Source organism: Centrocercus urophasianus, unplaced genomic scaffold (genome assembly GCF_019232065.1).
Source record: "Centrocercus urophasianus isolate 14NV4802_14NV808 unplaced genomic scaffold, USGS_Curo_1.0 seq_18, whole genome shotgun sequence".
In the NCBI taxonomy this organism is placed as follows: Eukaryota; Metazoa; Chordata; class Aves; order Galliformes; family Phasianidae; genus Centrocercus; species Centrocercus urophasianus.
Window position 1 is genome coordinate 25,808,749 of NW_024884733.1, and position 18,835 is coordinate 25,827,583.

Below are 18,835 nucleotides of genomic sequence, written 5' to 3' on the forward strand. Positions count from 1 at the left end.
CAAGTAGACCTCCTCTCTACTTGCTTTTCTTTTCCAGGGTGACGACAAAACAGAGAAATTTCCTTCATGCAGAAACTTGTGGTTGAAATGCACAAAAACAAATGTTATTTATCTAAACCTTCAAGGTTTTCCTAATGAAGGTGTTAATTAAAAAGTGACTGTGAATGAGGCATAATTGAACGAGGAAACACTGTTACAAGGCACAGCAGCAGTTGTGATGAGAATAATGCACATTTATGATTAAGAATGAATATTTCATGATATGGAAACATTTGTTTCAGTCAAAACCTTTCGACCTCGTAAGACAAATGCAGTAACCCCACAAACATGTATTTGATCCCATTGTTGCCATCACACTGTAACCTATGGGGAACAGCTATTTTGATCCTTACGACTGGGCAGGCTGTAGGCAGGAGAACAGGGCGCTTGCTTTTTGAGAGCCAGCAGCCCAGTCACAGTGGGTTCATTTTCTAAAGACCCATTTATTGAATGACGCAAGGTGCAGATTATGACTCACTCTGCATAGGTTAAGTTTTTAAAAATCAACCTATATTCATCTTTCTGGCACCTACACAGCTGCATAATGCATTTATTATCTCTTGGGTCCCATTAACCCTTTCAGAGGCTTAAAAGTGATCTGCAACACAGCCCTGATGTTCTTATCAAGTGGATTTGATTTGCTTCTCTTATATCAGTGATGAATTAGTGAACAGGGCAGATTTTATTTTCTCTGGTCACGGAGCAGTTCATCAGTCTGGTTTTGGACTTTTCCTCCTTTTCTAATAGCACTCATAAAAAACATGTTGTTTGCTGTGGGTGTTTACTGATTCGTGGCACTGTGTTTTCCAGATCTCATCCAGATGAACCAGCTACCCTTCAATCACTGAGTCCTCCAATGGTCTTGCAATGACACTGTAAGTAATCACTGTTGATTATAAACAGCTTCTCAAGCAGAAGTTTGGTGCCAGTCCAGCACATTTTATTAGCTGAAACATTTCCTTGTATTTCCCACTTGTATTGCAACCTACTTTTTATGGTAGATTTAAGAGTATGGGAGCAGTTTTGTTGTGCCTGAAAGGCCTTTAAAAGGACAGAACCACCTCTTCACCCTCTCCACCCATCTCCTTCCCCATCATCCCTCCTTTCAAAAGGAGAACATCAGGAAGTTTGGGGATTCAGATGTGGTTCCTAGACCAGTGTTAATAAGGAAGGTCTACTACACTGCTGGAAATGATGTGCAGCCGCTTGTTCCTGTATTTCATCTCTCCTTCCTCTCAGGAAACCCAGACTTCAAGGGAAGGAAGTCCCCAGATGATCCTTGTACATATCATTAGAAAAAATGGTAGTTGCTTAAGAAGAGGGTGTTTACCTTACATGCACGGCTTCATTTCTCCACCTATCCCTGTACCGTGCATGCTGCAAACAGTGACAGCTGTTATAGGGAGCACACTAGGAAATGAAGCCTCTCTTTCTTTAACCCCTTATCTGTAGTTCTAACTCAGCAGAATTTTTGTTCCCTGGTAATATGGCTGGAGTAGAGGAGGGACTGTACCTTCTCTTAGTACTGTGGGTAGATGAATACTGCAGAAACCTTTTCTTTTATGTTGAATCAAGCACTGAAATTAATTTACTTCCTCTCTGCTCATAAATACTACATGTCAGCTTTCTGCAAGCCAAGGTATGTCAACATACTTGCAGAGATTCCTATAGAAAGGAAGTGGCAAAACGGCATGTGAGATTATTTACAGCAAATTAATGTGTAAAATGAACGTAGGCCAGGTACTTGTCTGTGTCTTTACTCAGGAAACACATATTATCCTGTGACATTCATGACCTGTCATTTCTAAACTGAAAATGGATGTTGCAGAACACAAGTATGGAACAGACTGGAACCAGGTATAAAAATACATATGCTGTTTTGCAGCTCATAATAAAACTTACTGAATACTGATGAATAATAGATGCATTTAAAGGAAATTACGATCTGCTACTGTTTAATCCTTGAAAGAAAAAAGCAAATTTGCTTATGAATTCTCTGTAATGATTTATACTTTAAGACAGAACAGTGGATGCTTGCTACGAAACTCACTGGAATCAATAAAAAGACCCCCATTTTATGCCCCACGTTTGTAGCCTGCACAGAAGTCTGTTATGGCAGCTGCCACCTTTACTAGCTCACCAGGGTTCGGACCAGCTTCCTCCAGGGCTGCAGCAGTAACGAATTTAAGTCTGGCTGAAACAACCCAGTATTCCCTGGGGACCCAGCACAGAGGTGGACCTGTAACACACTCACCTGTGTGTTACATCAGTAAGTCTAGTATGTGCCGTTCCAGTTGTAGCTCTTGTAAATTAAACAGAGAAATAAGCTGCTCTTTCGCTTCTTGCCACTGCTGAAATATGATCCAAGGCTCAGGTAGATTCCAGCTGTGATCTCGCTCCGTGGTTATGAACATACATTTATGTTCTCAAGACATTATAGCTCCTTCTACACAGGCAAAAATTGTAAAAACAAAATGAACAACGTTCTCTGTGTACAGTAGAGTTATTTAAAGCACCTGAGGGTTTGAACATAAGCAGACACTGTGTTCGCATACAATATAAGCAGGACTTCTGGGTTTTGGCATTTAAAATGACAATTAAAAATACAGCAGGCATGTTTCAGCAACTTTATGGGATGCCATAAACATCCAGAAAAGGATTCCAGACAAAAGTAAAGATTCACAGAACAGATTCTTTTCTTCTTCTCGTTTCCTACCTCGGGTTGTAGTGTGGTGTGTTGTGATACACCACAAAACTAGTGGAACAGAAGCAAAGGGCTGAAGGTGCCTTGCTCGTTGCAGTCTGCTGTAAGAGGGAAAATGGATTTTGAGAGAATCAGAGCTCGTAACTTGAATGATTCTGTTCAGGTAGCGGCTTTAACTTCCTGCTCATCTAAAAATCTACAAAGGATAAAAGCCCCATACAGATCTGGAAGGTGGAAAACACTTTCCTTCCACAACACAGAGGTGGACAAAATAGTCTCAGAATCTCTTTCTGGCACAATTTTGCATAGCATGACTCTGCCTGAATTTTCTTTGAGATATCTGCCACAGCAGCCTCGTCAGTCAGCTCTTCCCACTGCGGCCTCCTGACGGCGTGCTGTGGCTCACAAACCTTTGGAATCTGTTGTGTACCTTTAAGCATCATTGTGTTTACACTTATATAGGGCACCTCCTGTTGTGACTGTTTTACAGGCATTAAGCTCAAGTGAGAAGAAGAACCTGAATCACAAATTAAAGATTTAATTACAAGGCTCTTCTTCCTCAGTAATTTTTTTCCTGCCACTTGTAAACCTTTGACAAAAAGAACAGGGAGCTGAAGGTGAGTTGGCTGCTTTGGTTCTTTGTACTTGAATACTCCTTCATCTTCTGGAAAAATGCTTTGAAATCAGACATTGAGTGAAATTTCCTCCGGGATGCCCAGCTCTTTCCTAGCCTTCAGAAGGCAGGTCAATTATAGTATGTTTTGGATACTCCTGAAATCCCTATCTAATTTCAGCCATGTCTTTTGTTCTGCACATGCATTGAAAACACATAGCCATCAAGAGAGCCACCTCCCAACACTCAGCCAGAGCAAATCCCTCCCCAACTTCCCTGGGTTTCACTCAGTCCTCTCTCTCTCCAGCAATCACCCATGTGTAGCTCCTCTAAAGAAAGTTTTTTGGGTGTTCACAAGCAGTTTACCTTCTTTGTATGCAGAGAGGCCAAGGAACTGTTTCTCTTCTTTCTTGTAGTGGGCACCCAGTGCTGAGATTGTTTTTCAGGAGTCAGGCACGTGGTGTTCCTGACAGCCCAGGGGAAAGTAACACACTCATTGGTGATCCAGCATCCCAGTGAGGGCAGGAAGAAAAGGAAACATCCAATTTATGCACACAGATCAACTTGCAGTGATTGGGAAAGATATCTATGCCAGAAAGGAGGGAGATGCAAAGTATCATAGGGTTATATTTGTTTCCTGTGATGGTGCATTTGCTTTGTTTTAGTTTTCCTTTCACCTTCCCCTTACTATAATTCAGGACTGCGTATGTAGCAGCTCTTTCTCCCCTTTGCCTGTATGTATTTCCTTCAGTGAGGCAATTTCACAATCTGAGGAATCCAGAGGCAATCTCTTTTTACCTCTCCACCTTGCTAGTTGTAACCTCTTGCTCCTAACCCTGCCCTGGTTGCAATACTATGCCGTGAAACAAAGTTCAAAGGTGTTGGTTTTTTTTACCTCGTATTTCTTCCCTTCTTCCTCAGTGTAGCCCCAGCAGCAGCTTTGCCCATCGAGCACATTCCCCAGTGCTCCTGCTGAAATCCTCACCTCCTGGAAACATGACCTTGGGCTGGAGCTCACCCCCCATAGAGCTGCTCAGCGCAAAATGAAGTTCAGGCCCTTTGAAGAGCTGTTTCAGGGGCTACAGTGGGCATGAAATAAGGTGTGATGTTAACACATCCTCTGTGCAGGGTCATTTGGGTGTTAATTGTAGTGAAACTGCGGTGGATAGTCTTTCTGGCTATGAGTGATCTTATGTGCTTACTCGTTGCAATAGCAGCTATGTGACTTTTTCATTTATACAATCAACTTGAAACTTTCCTGATGAAATAAGGTTTGTAATTGCTGCTGTCAAAAAATCATAATAGGAAAGGCAGTTGCAGTATGTCTCCAGAATGCTGTCTTGAACCCCTATATTTTGCTTAGCATTGCAGATACCTTCTGCTGTGATGGAGAAGTAAAGCTGATCTGAATGTGGAACAGATTTGAGTAAACCCTTTCACCTGTGCAGCAGGGCAGAATCAGTCCTTCCTTTTATTTGCTCGTGCTTTGCCCATGTTAGTCACAACCAACAAAACTTCAGCTGTTTGGGCAAGTGTACCACAGGCTAGTGCATCTCAGTCTTAGCTCATTTATCTTACTGCTCAAGACAATTCCTCACACTCTTTGACATTTAATCCTGTGGGTATTTGTAGGCTGTTATGTCTGCCCTTATTGTTGTTTAACCTAGCTATAAGCATTTAGCTCTGTCCTCATAAATCATTTCCCTTCAGCTCCCTGCCTACAATGACTGCATTTGCTCCAAAGTATGAAAAAGCCAGGCAAAGCCTACCCTTTAAATGACTACACCCACAGGATTTTATTGGTGGCACAAAATCAATGCTCAAGCCATGATTTCATTCCTGGTTGACTGTGTGATCTTTTTTACTGGTTTCACTGACCTAAGGATCTATATCAGCACTGCTCCAAACTTTTTTTCCTGCGTCTTCCTACATACTCTTCGGATTTGCTCCACCTCTTCCTCCAGCTTTAAAACCACCAGTTTAGGGCCCCCTGCCCCTTCTGCTGATGGAAGCAGCCTCTGCTTCCTCTTCCTTTGTCCTTCACTGATGTGCTTCTGTACAGCTAGAAGTTGGTTCCTGCAGGGAAGCTGGAAAGTGGGCTCTCAGTGCACCACCTGGACTCAGCATCTGGTGGGTGCAGAGAAGCAGGAAAAGGAGGAGTCACAAGCTGGATACAAACCTCTGCCAAGACCTGTGTCAAGAACTCACCAGCAAGCTGGGAGTACATGGGAAATCCTTGCATTTTTACCCCCTCCTTCCCCCACCCAGTTCAATATCTCAGCGCTGGGGCTTTCTGTGCTCCTCTTTTGGGGTCCTCTCTAAGCTTTGGAGTGTCTTCTCTGAACTGCATGCATATGAATTTCAGGAGCTTGCTGGTGAAGCCAGATTATGATATTGATTAAGGAATTTTTGAAGGTATCATTGCTATGTATTATCACCTGGATAGGGCAACATTCAGGAGAAATGCAAGAAAATCTCTTGGTGGGCAGACGAGCCAACAGCTGCCTCTGCAAACCTTTGCTTCTTTTGGATTTTTGGTTACAACCATAGATAAGAGAAGGACGAGAGATCTTTCATCTGTCATGTGATATCATCCCATCAATACAGGGTATCCTACCATCACATGTAAAGTAAGAGTGTTCTCTTCCTAACTGGTAGAAGTTTGGAAGTTGCAAAATGATACTGCAAACAAGAGCCAGGAGGTGGTAGAAGAAATTTCCCTTCCTAAAAGAGTAAATAAAATTTAGCCAGTCATCAAGTCCATTGTCTCTTTCTTTCCTACTTCCATACTCACTGTAACTCCCCTGTTCTCACCTCATTTGTTACTGTGTTAGATGTGGCTGATTACTTCAGTGCTTTTTCTTTCAGGATCCTTTTGTCTCTGAGTTGGAATATTTGTCTATTTGGCATGTAGCAGATGACTTTGGTTCTGAATTTGGAATAACTGTTCAAAACCTACATCATCCCTGAGCTGCAGACCCACTCTTTGAAACTCAGAACATTTATTTTTACTCTTCTGAAGTCTGAGTTGCCTTCAGACATGATTAAGAGAGTCCTATATAAGCCTGAGTTAAGTTAAACTGTGTAACCGTGTCTGGGGAATTTAGTCTTGTTTAATGGCTTTGTTCAGTTATTCTACCTGTTCATTATCTTTGCATAAACATTAAAATCGTACAATCATTGCATTTCCTCCCCTGAAATAAGAAGATTCTTATAGCAAACTTAACCCTGTGTGTGTTTCTTTGTTTCCTTATGAGTATACACATGCACTTCATTATTTTGTTGAGTAACTCCTCCAGCCATAATTTTTCTACTCTGTTTGCATCTCTTCAGATGCATGGCAAGCATGGCAGAATTCCAAGTGTAAAAAAGGAAAACCAAGTTCCTCTCTCAGGTCTTCATCTTCATGGAAATGTTGTATCCCTGTTGAAGCAGATGAAGAAAAAGCTGCTGATGCTCAGCAAACTGTATTAGAATTTTCAAAGCCGTGGCATCGTTTTCTGAAAACTGATTTTCTTGGACCAAAAATAAGAAAGAATAAAAAAATCAATACTCTGTTTGGGAGTGAGAATCTTTCATTTCACACTGGTTTGTAGTTTAGTAAAGCTTTAGCTACCTAAATACATATTCACCAGGGAGGGTTATTGCCATGCTCTCTTATGCTCTGACACCTGTTTTCACATTCTTTGTCTCTGGGCACTTTTTTCCCCAAGTCCACAAAATCTGACCTCTCTTACTGGGTTCTTAAATTCCTTCATTATGTATTGATCATGCTATGATGATGACCTCTATAGAAACTCTCTGAGATACATGCATTAAGTGTTGAGGCAGCCCTTTCACTTGCTGCACATTCATCAGAGTAGATCAGAAACAGAGCTGAAGTACTTTCAGAAAGTGGGGTTGAACATTTAGAATGAACCAGGGGAGATCTCACTGACAACATCCTTGTTATCACAGTCCTTTCTTCTTTAAAAATCGTAAAGGCTGAAATAGGCTGTCTGATAAAAACAGATTTCACACTAGTATTGCTGGAATGAATATAGAAACAGCACAGTTTAACAACAGTCCAGGATCTGCAAAAATATGCTATAATTCCTCTGACCTCCTCAGTGAGATGTGAGCATATTATAGGGAGAAATGTTGTGGGAGATAGCTAATAACCTTTTATTACCTTTGTATTGGTTTTGTGAATCTGTTCCAGTTTTTTCTGCCATGAAAACGTGGGAATCCCTGATTTAAGGCTGATCCCATGAATTGCTACATGGCCTCATGCCCACTGACTCAGGAAAGTGTACATAAACTGGGTAAGCAACAGCTAATTACATCCCATAAAACATCTCTTCAGCCTGCTTCTGGATGAACCATTTTATCTCAGCACTAATTGAATGTCTCGTCACTTACTTTTAATCCAGTCTCTGCTGAAGGCAGTAAGAATTAATGTTCTGATATTCCTGGGGAAGGAATTGGACCCTGACTCCAGCAAGTCAGTTCCTCTGAGCAGATGGGGTGTCAGCAGTGCAGCCAGAGCAGGAATTTTGGAAGAATCATAGCCTGATGGTAATTCTCTCAATCCTGCTCAGGAGAAGACATTTAGCAGACGGCAGAGTGGACTGATCCATCCTATCTAACAAGCAGAAGGATACATTACTGTGGCTTACTCTGCAAACATCTTTACCTCAGAGGCTGTACATTTAGAGCACCAATAGTTGAGGGAAGTGTAGGAAGGTTTCTGTCTACTTCTCAGCCCATTTCTAAGCAAATAATAATAACATAGTAGAATTCAGCTGACCTGTACATAAAATAGAATTCATTTAAAATGCTGCAATATGTTTAAAAGTCAGGATGCATTGAGAAAACTTCGATTTTTTTTAAGCTTTGGTTATACTGGGAGCTGTAGACACAAAATGATTGCTACTTCTTACCTGTAGCTGAAAAAGGAATCGTGCATCTCTTGACGTCAGACATTGCTTTAATCTGCTCACAGCTTGTTTTGTTTTTCTCTGTTTCATTTCCCTTCACTGTGTCAAGTCTTGACCCTGAAAGGTGAGGAAGTGAAGGAAATGGAAGAGTGAAATTTGGGGAGTCTGACACTAAGAAGCCAAGGGAACCACGAGGCAGTCTGTCTGCTTGTGAGATGGAAATGTAAGTCGACTCCTCAAACTAATTGCTTTGGAACCCACTTACTTGTGACTGTGGACTCCCTTAAGCATAAGTTTTACATTATGTCACCGAGATGGCATTTGGGCTTGATTTATGTTGGCACAAAGCTAGCTATAAACAGCACATGTGTGCCCATAGTTGCCCCTTTTCAAACAGACATGTTTTTAGAAACAGGAAACATGGCTGCAGCAGGAGCACACCAAGCCTCTGCTGTGTCAACAGCCTCACAACTGCAGGTATCCAGGGTCTGCACGATGCATTCATTTTCCACCTATTTCAACTCACTCAGTAACTTGGAACACCATTACCAGAGATTAACGGTTGGTTGATGGAGCAAAAATGACTTATTAGGTGAAATGTACTCCTCTAAAGACGTGTATCTGAACAAGAACCACAATCCACATCTTAATCTTTTTCTTTCATCCTCTATTGAATCTGGGCTAGTATTTCATGGTGATAACCTCTCTCATTTTTTTTTCTCCCTTGGAGAATGAGGCCACACTATATTAATTATTAGCTGGTTCTGTAGTCACATCATTTGTCTTTAAGAAGTTATGCTCCTTTCTGTCCAGATGAATACAAATTCTTCAGGTCGTGCTCAGGGAAGTTCAAACTCTTCAGTGTTTCTTCTAGCATGTTAAAAACAATTCAATACACATAAGCAGCATTCAAGATTTCTTGTATGAGATAGGTATGCATGTATAAATGAAGAACAAAAATTGCAGAGCATTTTTGATGACCAACATAACTGTGTTGTTGTTCCTCAGATGCATTTATCTGCATATTCAGTCTTTGTGTGAACAGTGAGCACAAATAGCTTTCTCCATGGTGCTTCATCCACTTGGATCTGCTCTGCCTGAAGTGAAATAAGCTTTTCTGTGCTTCAGGAATGCAGCACCCTTGGACATCTCAGTGACACTGACACCACCCTTGCCAGAGTGGGAGAGATGGAGGTGACCTGAGTTGTGAGGGCCCTGTCCCTTCCACCAGAGCAGACTAAATGAGCTTCACTCTGTAGGAGTTCCCTTTCCTGCCGTCCCTTTATTTAGGCTTTGAAGAAGTCTGTAACAGAGACAATGGTGTTGTGCTCACCAAAGTCTTCTGTAAGTTTCTAAGAAGAACCAATGATGCAGAAAACATTTTTTATTCCACATAGTATGTATTTCACTCCTTTTTACCTTCAGTTGGGAGAATCCTTACATTGGCAATTAAACAATCCAGGAGATTTTAGGGCATATCTTATACAGCGAGTTCAAAGGTCTTCATGTTGTCTTAGAGAAGCTGAGAGGAAATGGGTGTTAATCCCTAAAGACCACCTTCTAAATAAGAAATGCTGTTTGTCAATGAAGATTGACTTGAAATAGGAATGAGGACCAAAGTCTTTTAAATAGAAATATTCTACCTTGTGTGTTGGGAGTCAACAGTAACCTGATTGCAGCTCCTGCTCAGTGAATATAGGTAATCTCTGAGACAACTTGAGTAAGCTACAGGAGAAGGATTGTTGTGTTACTCACTGAAGATTTACAGTCCCTTCGGAGATGGTGTGAGGATATATTTCCGTCAGGAAGATTTTTTCCTATGTGTTAGGATTCCTTGCTTATTTTCTGATTGAAAGCCTGCTAAATTTGTCAAAACATTTGAACCTACAGCATGAAAATCAGTGCCAAGCTTCCTGCATTTAGTGTTTTGATGCATGGATTGTTTCAAGCCTGATTGCCATTAATGTTACCCTTGATGTCACAGAATTGTCACTTTGTTAGAAGCTTGCTGGACTGGAGGCAGTAGCTACAATGCTCTCTTGAGCTTGAGTTGGAGTATTTTTTTCCCATTTTTTGAGAGTATTACTTACAGTAGATGCTGAGTCTGAATTATACTCTTTTGCTGTTTAATTTATAAGCATGCTGTTGTGTTTGGGACAATATTATGTCAATAACAGGTACACTTATCAGAAAGATTGGGATACTGTAGGGCTGAGTAGATATCATGAGGGTCGGTACTTTAACGTCCCTAGATTAACACCCAGCACAAGAGTAGAGGGCAGAAGAATACTGTCAGCATAGAAATGTATGTTGGGTCCCTTGGTGGGAGCTGAGGATGCCCCAGGGAAGCCATAATGCCATCTCTGTTTCAAGAGCAGAGGCGGCACTGCCTTTGGGATCTGCAGTCATCTCCCTGCCAGAGCAATTCTCACAGCAGTGTGGCCTTCAGGTATGGGAAGATCTGCTTAGGAGGCAAAATATCTCTTTCCAATAGGTAAGAAAAATGCAATTACCAAAATTTCACCGTATTCCAACTTTTGCCATTATGACATTGCTTGAAATAAATTTTTCGCTTCAAAATGTTTGGAATCCAGCTCTTGTATCTGTTACTGCCCAGTGCTCCTTTCACACTGTCTCTAAAGGGCTTACACCAGTGGGCTTTACTGGGATGATCAAGTGTTACTGCCTCTGTTTGGCTTGTGCGTTTGTAAGAAATCTGAAAGCTAGTTAGGAGATGCTGGAAACCAAATTACTTTCATCTGAAATAAATACAACTCATGGTGCATGTTGTCCTTACATATTTGTGCAGTGGCAGCATGGCTTTAACACTGAGCATTATTAAAGCCCCCAACTAGTTCTCGTATTTTATAATCTTTATGCAGACCAACTTTAATTTTTACATTCTGCGTGTACTTGCAATTAATTTACATGACAAATGTGGAGCAGCCAGAACAGGATATTAAAAAGGAACGTCTGGGGTGAGCGTGAGCAGGACACGGACGTAACAGCTCAGAAGCACACGCTGTTTGCTGACGTTTGTCAGTAAGGGAATGGCATTATTCCTCCTTTTACCCAATTCCCCGCCTGGAATCCCAGCCCAAGCAGATGTCTTGGCAGAGGATGAGCTTGGTCATAGTGTTTCCTGATGGCTTCTCCTGATGGTTTGAGGTGAGGCTAGCTGCTGCTCCCACCTCCAGCTTTGCTCCTGCCTGGCTCTGGAACGCACTGCTTCATCCCAGCTGTGCCCACATTTGGGTATTTGTGAAGCAGACTCAGTGTGAACCTAGGTGGGGAGCAGCAGCTTCATGTAACTGGACCTTGTTGCTACGTTTCTAGCCCATGTGAATAATCCAGAAGAATAAAAACATTTATACTCTTTTTGCACGTAAAGCATGGAAGATTAGAAAGGTGACCTGGGATCTGTCAGCTGTGCTGGTCAGAGGGATGTGCAGGTCACTCTGGAAGGTTGCCCTGGAGCCTCTTCGACTACAGGCAGCTCTGGCCCCTGTGAAACCTCCCCCTGTGCCTCTGCACTCCCCCAGACCCTTCAATCTTCCTTATCTCTCATAGCCCTCATCTGACCCCTTCAGTCCTGCTTTCAAAGAGTCTCCTCCAGAAGCTGTCAAGAGATGCAGGAAGGCAAGCAGGGGTTATCTCTGCTTGCAGGTTATCTCAGGGCTTGCTCTCAAGAAATCTGTGAGAAGTACAAGTTATCCCCAGCTGGAGACGAGCAGGGGCTGGGCTGCTCCGTTCCATGGGGCCAACTGTCTTGTGGATACGGGTGAAAGATGAGAACTCTGAAAATAGTGCTAGGGTCGTCCCAGAGCCAGAAGGAGGTGCCTGTGATTGGGAAACGTGGAAGGAAAGATATTTTCTTCTCATGTATTTGGGGACTCTGAACACTTCCTGGGTAAGGAAGGGCTTCCTGGAATTCTTTGGAGTGATTTTATACCCAGAAGGGAATTATTTGATGCTGGTTCCAATGTAAACATGAGATTCAGCTTTGCAGTGAGACAGCCCTGTGACAACCCCCTTCCAAAATGTAATCAGTAAAGTTTTCCCCTGATGCAAACTCTGTGTCTGATTCCAAGTTGGACTCCTGCTTGCTCACTCCTCGGCTGGCTTCGCTGAAACTTCACAACATTTAGTCTTGCTTTTCCTTGCAGTGCTGAGTCACTCTCTGATTTGAGTGAGAACCATCAGGTTTGTTACTCTAAGGTTTGTGAGCCTCTGTCTGTAATCCAAATGAAAAAAACTGCAGTGTCAGTTTGCTCAAAAATAGGTTTTTGAAAGTATTGTTCAGCACAGTTCTTTTGTGCAAAACACTTGTTCGAATGTTGTTTTCTCTGTCACTTCTGGCCACTTTATCTATGTCGTGGGAATCTGCACTTTGGCAGAATCAGACACTTGAGAAGCATGACCAAAGGAAAATTGAGGTTTAATTGGGTTTGAATAGATTTTTCAAGGTAAGAAGTGGCTCTTCAGAAAGGGCAGCACATCACTGTGTCTGCTAAGTTTTCTTTCGGTCCTGTAATGAACTGTAAGATTTTTATGTCTCAGCTCATTTTGACTGTTGTATAATGCACTTTTTGGGGTGTTTAGCAAACACTGGTCTTGAATTGCTCTTTACAGACTTGACATTTACCTCTGCAGTTCCTTATTTCTGCCCCAGTTCATTCTGGTCAGGCAGGAAGCTCATAAAAGGTGTCTGTAACAGATCTGTACCCATGGAATTTGGATTGCAGGGCACAGTTTTCTTTGAGCAAAAGGTGCTCATGTCAAGCAGGTATAGCTCACATCCACTGAAACCCCAGGCACACGTACAGACAGTGAGGGCTGGAGCTGGGGGTGCACTGGGGAGCTCTGAATGTCAAACATCCCTGTGACTTCAGCAGCATCAGTGCTCACAGGGCTGGGGCTTTGTGGGGAGCAGAAAGCAGGACGCAGCAGTGCATACGCAGTGCCTTGTGGGCTGTGTGTGCACCGCAAGGATTTTGCAGGGGGCTGGGGATTGTGCAATTATAACCAAGGCCATAATTTTCAGGATTATACTCATGCACACAGAGGAAAATTTCTTTGCAGAATTCTTAACTGATGATGAACCGTAAGCCAGAAAGAACACTATTGGGTTTTCTGATGTCAGTATGAGCTGGTAGAGTTGGCAATCAGAGCAAGTATCCTTCAATTATAGGCTGAACAAGTTGAACAGAAGTCACTGAGGCATAACCAGCATGGAGCCCATAGTGCTATTATTGTATTTGCCTCTTGGAAAAAAAGACATGCTTAGAAGGCTGTAAGCTGTTCCCTCTCCTTCTCTCTCCTCAGTTGAAGAATTAATCTCTTTGTCATATGTGACAGCTGCACAAGTAATAGGAACAAAACATGTAGGTGTTGGGAATAAAGTCATTAAACAACATGCTATTTGTTAAGCACATCAAGTTCTGGACAGATTTGTCTTATAGCTTTTCTGTGTCATGTGCGCAGGTGATAAAGAGTATTGAAGAATTTCCAGCAGTAAGAATTTCATTTCTTGCCTTGAATCAAATTGTGATTCAGAATGAAAATGTCACTGAGACACGGGCTGTAGTGAGAATATATGACCGCTGTTTCCAATCACCCTATAATTAGAAGGGTTTTTTGTTGCTGATGCACGAGCCCAGGCAACCTCTGCAGGGCTAGGAGCAATAACAAGAATTGAAGTTCACTTTCATCTGAAAAGACAATAGTTGATAAGCAACTGGTGGAAAAATGTTATGCTCAGTGAATCTTGGAGTTGTTCAAGTCCAGGTTGGATGGGACCCTGGGCAACCTGATCTGGTGGGTGGCAACCAGACCATGGCATCGGGGTTGGAACGGGATGATCTTTAAGGTCCCTTCCAACTCAAGCCATTTTTTGATTCCATGGCTCCTCATTGAAAGGGCAGTATTATTGACATAGAAGTGTTTTGTAGTAAGAATTCTATTCCCCAGGCAGTAATATGGGATGGAGACTTGTTGAGTTTTTGCACTTTTTTTTTTTCTTCTAAGTAAATTTAGTAACTAAGTTTTCTTTTGAAATTTTCTGTCTATGATATGATGATGTCATATAATTATATGACATGATCAGTTATGATCATCATAAATGAAAGATAAAATATTAGGTGTTATACTTTCCTATCTATAACATGGCTCCAGTTTTGGCTGTGGTAGCTGCCACCAAGTTGTCCAGAAGGAAGCACCCAGCCCTTTGGCACTGTTCATACAGTGGAAAAGTTTGGGAACTTCTGATCTCAGGGTTGAAGGCACACATTGACATTTTCTATATGCACTCCCCCAGGTTTGAGTCTACCTACTTTCTCTGTGGAGTTTTTAAAATGCCATTACTCAGTGATTCATCACCCACACATGGAGGGAGGAATTCAAATCAGATGGGAAACAAAGTGACAAAGTGCTCTCCTCTGGGAAAAGGAAGAGATAGATAGGACTTTTGGCAGTGGAACAATTAGGGAAAGAAATAAAATCATTGATGGGGGAGAACAGGGTTCTGTCGTTTGGTTAAACTGGAACTAGATAGGAGAGCAACAGAGAGGGTAGTGGTGGGGAAAAGGAAAAGGTATGTTCACTGAACCCTATCTATAGCAAAAATACTGGGGGACAATGTGGTGATTGGCAAAAAAAGCCTTTTTTTTTTTTTCCTGGGGACACCCAACTTGCTTTTCTGAGTAACACTTGCCCTTATAGGTCATTCCCAAGCTGGTGCTGTGTAGAAGAGATGTTGCACCATGTGGGTTCCAGCGATGGGATGAGCAATAGGAAGCCTGGTGTTACCTGGCACACAGCTCCCTGTGTGTGATGTTTGCACTGGCTGAGAAGTCGAAAACAGGAGGTGGAAATGAACTACACAGGAAAAGGTTAAAGGAAAGTAGCTCTGCTCATGTAGCTGGTTGAAGGTGTTTTCTCAACAGATTTTTAACCAATGCTTTGCCATTTTCATGGTGAATTGACCAGTTGCCTCCTATTGCTTGCCTTTCTGCTATACCTTGGGTACAAGATACGATTTCTGCCTCACTGTGCAATGGATTTGCTCCTGACCTGATCGCTAGAGAGGAGTGCCTGGAGCTGTCTACCAGTTATCATGGCACAGTCTAAGACTGTAGCAATGAAGTGGCCTATCCTTTATGTCAGCATACAAGGATTACCACGTGGTGTGTGTTAACTAACCACAAATCTCAGATAACCTTTTATAAGGTTTTTCTAAGATACCTTTAAAAACAAAATCATGTAAAAATTTTGCACGTTGCCTTCTTGTTTACAAGCCTTGAGAATGCAGATGGGTCCCACTTTCAAGATTCTTCATGCAATCAGTGTTTGGGAAATTTTTTTTTTTAGACATAATTATATACCTCCCAGGGCTGGATCTCATTCAACTTGCAGTTTAAATCACAACAGTTAGTAGGATTGTACCAGACTGAAATAGCTCATGGAAGAAATTTCACACATCTGTAAAATGCTTCACTTTCACTAGTTTTTATTTATGTTTGTATGTTTATTTACTGCAAGGGTGATGCCAAAGTACAAGCTATTTTGTTTAGATAAAATCAAAACATGCTCATTCTCAAAAGCAAGAAAGCAAAATCAGATTTTCTGTGTTTGGACAGATCTGCAGTATTTTATGTATCACCATTTCTTGAAGAGGAAGGCTCAAGTGGAAAATATCTGCTCTTCGCTTTGCAATGAAACTGGAGGTCGGTCGAATCGTCGTGCAGGCTGAGCAATCTTCAGGGCTGATTTGTCCCCTTCTGTCTCTGGGGCACTGGAGTCCACACGACTCAACCCCAAGGAGCTCTCCTCATCTCTGCCTGCCTTATTTCTTCATCTCTCTCTTTTTAGAGAAGGTTCAGAATGCTTCTTGAGTATGTTTTCTGTGTTTTGAGATAACACACAAATAGGAAACTTCTTGATCTCTTTTTTTCCCTATCAGCTCTTGGGAAGTCTTTTCCTTTTCCCTTCTCAAATTCACATGACTGTCAGAAGTTGAGGAGCAAATAGGTAAGCAAGCACCAAAACAAGCACAGCAGAGCGAGCCATCTGGTGTGCGGAGGAGGGCCGACTCCTACAGCTCTGATCTCAGCACGAACACACAGCATCTGTGTGGGGCTGGCGATAATGGGGATGTGCAGCACAATTAGGAAGATGAAGATCTGGCTCTGACACACCCTGGGGGAGGAGATGCGTGATGCCCAGGCACTTGCTGCAATAGCCAAGGGAGCAGAAGCTTCAGAGCAGCAGGAATGGGTCTGGGGCACACACCACTCTTGCGGATCCTTCCTGGGAAGCATCATTCAGGGGCTCCGCTCTCATGATGTTGTTCTGTCTGTTCCATGGCATGTATGGAAGCGTCATAACAAAAAACCAGCAGTGGCTGCTCAGCCCAGCTGAGCTTCAGCTTCCTTCCTCAAGCAACCTAATGGAAACAACGTTCCCCAGTGGCCCAGGGGGCAGCCAGAAGTTCCTTGTTGTGGCTCTCATGGGAGCTTTGCAGGCTGTCGATGCCAGGGAAAATGGTTTCCCAGCATTTTTCCTTGAAAACTACAAGTCCAGGCAGCCCCCCGGTGCCGGCCACACTGTTCTCTGCAGCAGCATTGCCAGCCCTGAGATGAACTCGTTCACTCATCACACCTTGGCAAAATCAACCGGTTTCTGAAAAATGCTACTGCTGCTGTCTGGTTTTGGGTTGTACTCAGCCCTCACCCTACAGCTGCTGCTGAGAGAAACCGTTTCTTTATGGGAGTGAAACTGATGGTTTCTGAGACTGGGATAAGATGAACCCTCAGCTGTAGTAGAGCCAGCAGCAAAACTGTGAGTGGGCATCAAGCTGCAAGGCAGTGACACACTGCTCTGTTCCAGGTCTCTTATCTACTTTTCTACCTCCCCATTTCTTGAGATTTAAAGCAAAGTAGAAAACTGGGCTATTTATCCTACAATTCATTGGAAGATGAAGTCTCTATAGAAACTACCATTTCAGAGTTATTTACTTTTCTCTTCTGAGAAACATCTTGAGAAAGAGCATTCCCATGAATGGCAAATAGGAATGACATTTCTCATAATAATATAATGTTTACAAAAGAGTGGGTGTGTTCTAAGCGTTGTTTTGGGTTGCTCTATAAATTCTGGGTCTGTTGAATATAATGCCACGTTTATCGTAGCAACTGATAAGTAACAGCAAAGAAGGGACTCAAGTTTACCCATGGGAAAAAGGATAGTGACATGTAAAAGTAATGTGTGAAAATTCCTCCGGGCCCCCTGTGGTGATGAATCTGCACCGAAACAGAAGATTGAATCTAATATCTCTGTCAGAGCTGATTCTTTAAAAGCTCATTTCTGACTAAAGTAACAAGGAAAATGCTGACATTTTTAGCTTTAGATGGAGCATTGGTCACATACGCTTGTGAGTGCAGTTAGAATGCAAGTGTTAGTTTCTGTTACTAAGCTTTGCAGTCTTCTTCAGCTTTCCAGTTGTAATGCACTGAATAATTGTGTCTTATGCACCACATAATATAGTAGTAGTTATCTATTAGTGATAATAATGTTAAGGGAACAAAGCAAATGAAAATAGCATTTGCTATATTTGCAGTGGAAGATTGAGGAAAGTAGGTCTGGAAAGGCTGATGAGCATTGGATTGCACATATCACAGTAGCATGAGTCTTCCTAGGGCAGGTGGTCTTGGTCCAGTGTTGTGTCCTGCCTCACCACTCTCTTACTCCTGTGGATTGCAGGGACCAGATTATAAAAGAAAAATCTGGTAATGGTCGTAAGTTGTTTGCCCATCTTCCAATGACTAAAAACTTTCCTTCTATTCTTGAGTTCCAGTTTGTGCTGGGTTAGGGAAGGGATTCCTCTACCCGTGTCCTGAGGGGGTGAGTTGTTATAGATGTGGAGAGAAGAAGGTGAGAAGCTTGGACCACAGTCTTCCTCCTGGCTTCTGGTGGTCAGCCCTTACCAGGATTTCTTCATCTGGAGATTGCATCCAGCCTATTGCCTTTATCAGGCATTGGCAGACCTTGTGCACGGAATTATCTTACCCTAAAGATGAGAAAGGAAATGTAGCCAAACTGGAAACAGGAAAGCGCTCTGTGCTGAGCACATCCGGCTTCTTTAGGAAACCTTTAAATACACACCTTAGAGATTTAGGTACCTGAACGCCACTGATGCCTTTTTTGTTAGGTGAATGCTTTCAAAAATGTTAACCAAAGCATTTAATCAGACTAACAGCAGTGGAAGTCTGTGCTCCAAATGTAAGTTAACTGACAAATGCAACCCCCAAATAATAGCCAATAAAAAAGAGGGGTTGAGCTGCTGCTTCCTAAATCATATTTGCTTCCTGAAATGGCTGAATTGTATTTATTAGTGTGTGCAGCACATTGGTGCTCTCTTGACCATTTACTAGATGGTGGTGTCTCTTCCACACCTTTGTTTTGCAGTTTTTCTTGCCCAAGACTTCTCAGAAGCCTTGAGTATAAGACATAACACAGATTCCTGCCCTGGTAGCAAATTGTGCAGTCTTTTGTTTCAAGCACACA

General features: G+C 42.4%; 1 protein-coding gene across 2 annotated transcripts in view; it reads left to right on the forward strand.

Annotated features, from left to right (window-relative positions):
- Window positions 1-849: 849 nt before the first annotated feature.
- Window positions 850-18,835, forward strand: part of FGGY (FGGY carbohydrate kinase domain containing) — a 205,156-nt gene continuing 187,170 nt past the window's right edge. For both annotated transcript variants that reach the window (XM_042819052.1, XM_042819051.1), the window contains exon 1: window positions 850-914. The gene's annotated coding sequence lies outside the window, so the exon portion shown is untranslated. The remainder of the gene's footprint in view (window positions 915-18,835) is intronic.